Genomic DNA, 6000 nt, shown 5'->3' with positions numbered 1-6000 from the left:
ACACAAGCTGAAACGTCAAGACTGGGCCAAGAAATATCTCAAGACTGATTTTTCTAAGGTTTTATGGACTGATGAAATGAGAGTGAGTCTTGATGGGCCAGATGGATGGGCCCGTGGCTGGATTGGTAAAGGGCAGAGAGCTCCAGTCCGACTCAGACGCCAGCAAGGTGGAGGTGGAGTACTGGTTTGGGCTGGTATCATCAAAGATGAGCTTGTGGGGCCTTTTCGGGTTGAGGATGGAGTCAAGCTCAACTCCCAGTCCTACTGCCAGTTTCTGGAAGACACCTTCTTCAAGCAGTGGTACAGGAAGAAGTCTGCATCCTTCAAGAAAAACATGATTTTCATGCAGGACAATGCTCCATCACACGCGTCCAAGTACTCCACAGCGTGGCTGGCAAGAAAGGGTATAAAAGAAGGAAATCTAATGACATGGCCTCCTTGTTCACCTGATCTGAACCCCATTGAGAACCTGTGGTCCATCATCAAATGTGAGATTTACAAGGAGGGAAAACAGTACACCTCTCTGAACAGTGTCTGGGAGGCTGTGGTTGCTGCTGCACGCAATGTTGATGGTGAACAGATCAAAACACTGACAGAATCCATGGATGGCAGGGTTTTGAGTGTCCTTGCAAAGAAAGGTGGCTATATTGGTCACTGATTTGTTTTTGTTATGTTTTTGAATGTCAGACATGTATATTTGTGAATGTTGAGATGTTATATTGGTTTCACTGGTAAAAATAAATAATTGAAATGGGTATATATTTGTTTTTTGTTAAGTTGCCTAATAATTATGCACAGTAATAGTCACCTGCACACACAGATATCCCCCTAAAATAGCTATAACAAAAAACAAACTAAAAACTACTTCCAAAAATATTCAGCTTTGATATTAATGAGTTTTTTGGGTTCATTGAGAACATGGTTGTTGTTCAATAATAAAATTAATCCTCAAAAATACAACTTGCCTAATAATTCTGCACTCCCTGTATACATTTGTAGAAACTCTACACTTTAAAACATATGAAGTATAGACTGAATAACTACTAATGTTTATTTGCTGATTACATGAAGGGCTATATTTATCCGGCCTTCTCTGATTCACAGTGAGAGTTATGAGTTTCTCATAATAACAGGCTTTGCTTGGCTTATGACTGAGAGAATTGGTGGTGTTGCCATGATGATATTCTTCTGGACATAATTCAAAGTTTTGGTTTAGCCTACAAAACTGAAGAATTTAAGTTCTGTGACACTTAATAGCTAGAGTCTTACCCCACTGGATTATCTGACATGTCAGGATCTTAAGTAATAATTTAGAACTTCTTTTGTATCTATTCCGGTTAATACTGATGGATTAAGCTTATACATATCTTGGCAGCGAGACGGCAATAAAATTCCCTTGAATATTCAGAGTAAGTGACTGTTGTATTACTCAACTGCGTGAGAAATACTCCTTTTGCTGTCATCTTAAAGTATTACCTTGGCAGTTGAGAACTTTGTCCCTTTTTTAGGATTATTACCTCTCCCTGTCACCTTTTGAAAACTAATATATATAAGGCCATTTCTTTTTCATTAAAATTGCAAAGTTTTAAATTTGTCATTTCTGTCTTTTAGCAATCGTATCCATTTGTAAGTCATAATTGTGTTATGTTTGAACAATTGCAGTTTTTAAATGATAAAGACGGATATCCTTTAGGTGTATGGGGACTGGACTTAACTGACTAGAACAGGGGTGTCAAACTCAATTTCATTGAGGGCCACATCAGCATTGCGGTTGCCCTCGGGGGCCGGGTGGGCATGGCCTACTGGGTGGGTGTGGCTGGAATGCGTGTGGCCTACTGGGTGGGCATGGCCAGCTCTACATCGTTCGCGTCAAGGGTGCCTATGGGGGCCTGGGCAGGAGTGGGACAGATCTGAGGGTCTCTGGCAGAAGGAAGTGGGACCGGGACAAGTGCCAAGGCATGGTCCACTGGAGGAGCCTCATTATTCCTCTCAGGCTATGTGTGGGGCGGAGGGCTGGATGGTGGCACAGAGGTCAGATTCCCAGCCCAGCCCTCAAGCACCCACGGCACCAAGCCCAGCCCCACTTCCCCAAGGGGGCACCCAGCTGCACTTATTTTAAAAGAAAAATCCCATTTATATCCCGCCCTTCTCCGAAGACTCAGGGCGGCTTACAATCTAAAGCACAATGTGCTTAGCAATAGCCTTCATTCTATGTATATACCTGCTTATTAAGCAGCATTATTACAAAGTCAGCTTATTGCCCCCAACAATCTGGGTCCTCATTTTACCTACCTCGGAAGGAAGGAAGGCTGAGTCAACCTTGAGCCTGGTGGGATGCGAGCCTGCACTAATTGCAGGCAGCTGGTGTTACTTAAGGAGGCATTAGCCCACTGCTCCACCAAGGCACTTACCTCTTCCTCAAGGCTGGTGCTGCTGTGCTTGTTCTCCTTAGCCAGGTTGCTCATGATGGGTATGAGGGCAAAGTCAAGAAGGAGGCCCACTCCCTCTCCATGTGAGGAGACCTGGCTTTGTATCCAAAGCTTTCTTAGCAATAGGATGGGAGACCCTCCCAGGATAGGCAAGGGGCAAGGGGATGGTGAAAGGGCATTAGGGCAGGACTAAGGCAGGACTTCCCTCAGACCCTCCCTCTCCTTCCTTCCTTCCTTCCTTAGAACAGAGTGGTGGGAAAATAATTTGAGATGAGGGAGGGAATAAAACAGGCAAGAAACGCAGCTGGGGAAGTGTCATCCTTTGTGAGGAATGAAGAAATGCACCATCACCTGGAAGTGGCCAGCACATGGCCCTTGCCTACTTCACATATCCGGCTTGGTGAGCTCTGGGGAAGGAGATGCCATGAGCAGCGTGAGAGTTGATGTTATCTGGGCAATGCTGCCCAGCCCCCAGTCTACCTGGTTTTGGCAGGCAGTGGGGCGCTGTCCTCACAGTGCCGAGAGGCTGAGCCGGGTGGCACGAATCTGAAGAGAAGCGCAACGCTGCCCAGCCCCTAGCCTGCCCAAAGTAGGCAGGGCCATGTGCTGGCCACTTCCAGGCGATGGTGCATTTCTTCATTCCGCACAAAGGGTGATACCTCCCCAGGGTGTACCCAGGGGGCAGTGCCGATGCGGCAGAGGCCGGTCCCTTGCTGTTTCCAGATGGCCTTGTGGAGCTAAGCCTCAATGTATTTCAGCATAGATGACCACCATGAAATTGTACACTAGCTCCTGGCCAGCCTGGGCCGGGGCCAAGGCAGCGGGGGCCGTTCCCTCACTGTTTCCAGGGTGGCTTCGCGGGCCACAAGAAACTACTTTGCGGGCCTGATCCGGCCCCCGGGCCTTGTGTTTGACATGTCTGGACTAGAAGGAAAGGCTACAGTGGTTGAGGTGTGATGTAAACTGATTTTTTTGTGATGGTTGTTTTTTGTATTAAGTCTGCTTGATGACTTACACTATAATCTTAGTATGTTTCCAGCCAAACAGTGGGAAATGTTTGCTAATAGTCAGCTATCATTGGTGCACTCATTGGCAGTATAATTAGATAAGACTATAGGGGATGCCAGCTACTAGTTTTTGGTGCTCTTGAAAATCAGGATTTTTAGGGCTCTGGAAGAATCATAAATATGTACTGTACTTTATGAATATTTTCAGCAGTTGTAGATGTTCACAGTTGAACAAGCATTTCTTTTATAAGTAGTGCAAGAGTTCCTTCTTGCACCTGGTTCTTGCAGCCTGGGATAGCAGTGTTTGTATTTTTTAATATGCAAATATATCAAGAGTGACTGTAACCTCGGTGGATTACTTATACATTTCTAAGTGCAAATCACAATACTAGCTTTAGCCTACAAAGCCCTATGTGGCTTGATTCCTAGATGCCTTTTCTGAGTAGAACGGCATCTCCCTAAGTAAAGTCTAATCAGCATTTCCCCATTAGCAAGAATTCTTTTTTCTTCCTCTTTTATTTCAGCAAAATTCCTACCCGTGTTACAATGGTGTTTTAGGTATTATGTACAATTAGGGTTACTGAAGCTTTATATTTTAAAGCTTAACATTAACAAAGAGCCCCTCTTTGAAGGGAGATGGGCGGTTTAGAAATATGAAATATAAATTTGAGGTTCGATATTGTATGTTAGTATTGTATATTACACCTATTATACATGTATAAAAATTAAATTGCAGCTATTACTATTTTAATTATTGGCCAAATTTCTTAATTTAAAATTTTGTACTAAGCACCGTAGGAAACAAAGGGTTGAGGTTAATTCCCGAAGTGAGTATATAATTAATCTAATACCATGCATAGTTTGGTTTATAGTATGATACTTAAATCTAAGTGGCCCAATTTTATATTGGTTGCCTTGGAGAAAAATATTACTATATTGTCTTCTCTTGTACAATGACCCCAAACGTCTGCTTTTCTGATACTCCAGGACCTGGATTAAATATTTTTCCTTTTCCTTAATAGTTTTAATTAAGTGGAAATTGTTAGTTTCAGTAAATATAACTGCATTTATTTAATACTAGTGACCATTTTAGCCATTTGCAAGCAAATCTCAAAAGGAAGCTACAAAGAACAACTGGACAAAAACAATTAAACCAATTAAAAACATTTAAATCATTGCCTAAAAGTCCTACCCCAGACTTTTAGCCAATGTTTGGCTAAAGTTTTTTTTTATGTGAATCCCACTATTTTACAGTTATCTTGGAAATCTGATTATACGCCATCAGGTCACTGTTGACCCTTGCCAGCAACAGATTTTTTCCCATGATGATCTGTCCTTAACCTGATCCTTCAGTACTTCCAATAATGCACCCAAAACTGCTGTAACTGAGTCCATACAGACAGAGCAACACGAAAGTTCACATCTGGCAGATAAAATTGTTCATATTCGCTCCATATTGGATTCCAGCTTAAAAGCAGACTTTGTGGAGGTCATGGGGGCCACATTTTGCAAGGTGATCTGGGAAGAGTTTGAGCCCTGGAACCTGAGGGAAGTGGACAAGACCCTTCCAGCTGTTAGTTCAGTCACCTAATCCATGCCCTTCCTGTCTTATTAAAGCTGTGTGGAAAGGGATGCAGGATTGGTCTGGCTGGTAGGTAACTCTTCCTTGAAAGGAGTAGTGGTGCACCCCCTCCTAAGAAGACATCGCTTTGCCCAACCAAGTTGGATAGTTTTTGCCCAGTTTCCAAACTTCCCTTCTCAAGGAAGGTTGCGCAGACAGTGGATGCCTCGCAGTTGGAGAACCTTGGATGAAGATTATCTAGACCCCTTTCAGTCAGGGTTCAGGTCATGGTTTGGGATTGAAAAGGCAACCAACCAAGAACTAAGGAGAAATTTCCTGACAGTGGAACAACTTGCCTCCAGAGTTGTGGGTGCTCTAACAGTGGAGGTTTTAAGAAGAGATTGGATTGTCCGAAATGTTATAGGATTTCCTGAGTGAGCAGATCTTCAAAGTCTCTCCCAACTCTGTTATTCTGTTATTTGATACTGTTTGTCATGGCATCCTTCTAGGCCTGTTTCTTATTGCTTGCTCTTAATTTTATGCATCATGGCTTTAACGTACAGCTGTATAAAACCATGCAGAATTGGGGGAAAAACTGTAGGGCATCAAGACTATCATTTATTAATTAATAGAAGCTAAAATCCTTAACAAGTCACCTTGCACCGTTAAAAGTCGTTGGCGCTGTTTGAATTTGTTCTACCAGCAGCAAGATCTGACTGCTGACCCAGTGATGGATTCTATTGCAAATCAGGGCTGTTTCCAGAGGAGGCAGAGGAGGAGAGGACCTGGAGCTTATGGAGCAAAGGAACTGGATGAGGCTGTCGGCAGGCCCAGAGGAAGAGAGAGGCTTTTGGAGGAGTTGGTGGCGGCGGCAGCAGCGTGCTCCAGGGGCGAAAAGAAGCAAGGCCTCTTTAAGGAAAGGGTGGAAGAGTCAGGATCAGAAAAAGGAAAGAAGGCGAGGTTGTCAGAATACAAGCGAATTTGAGGGCTAATCCACATGGAG

The sequence above is a fragment of the Vipera berus genome (genome assembly GCF_964194415.1).
Source record: "Vipera berus genome assembly, chromosome: 1".
In the NCBI taxonomy this organism is placed as follows: Eukaryota; Metazoa; Chordata; class Lepidosauria; order Squamata; family Viperidae; genus Vipera; species Vipera berus.
Note: the sequence above shows the minus strand (reverse complement) of the source record.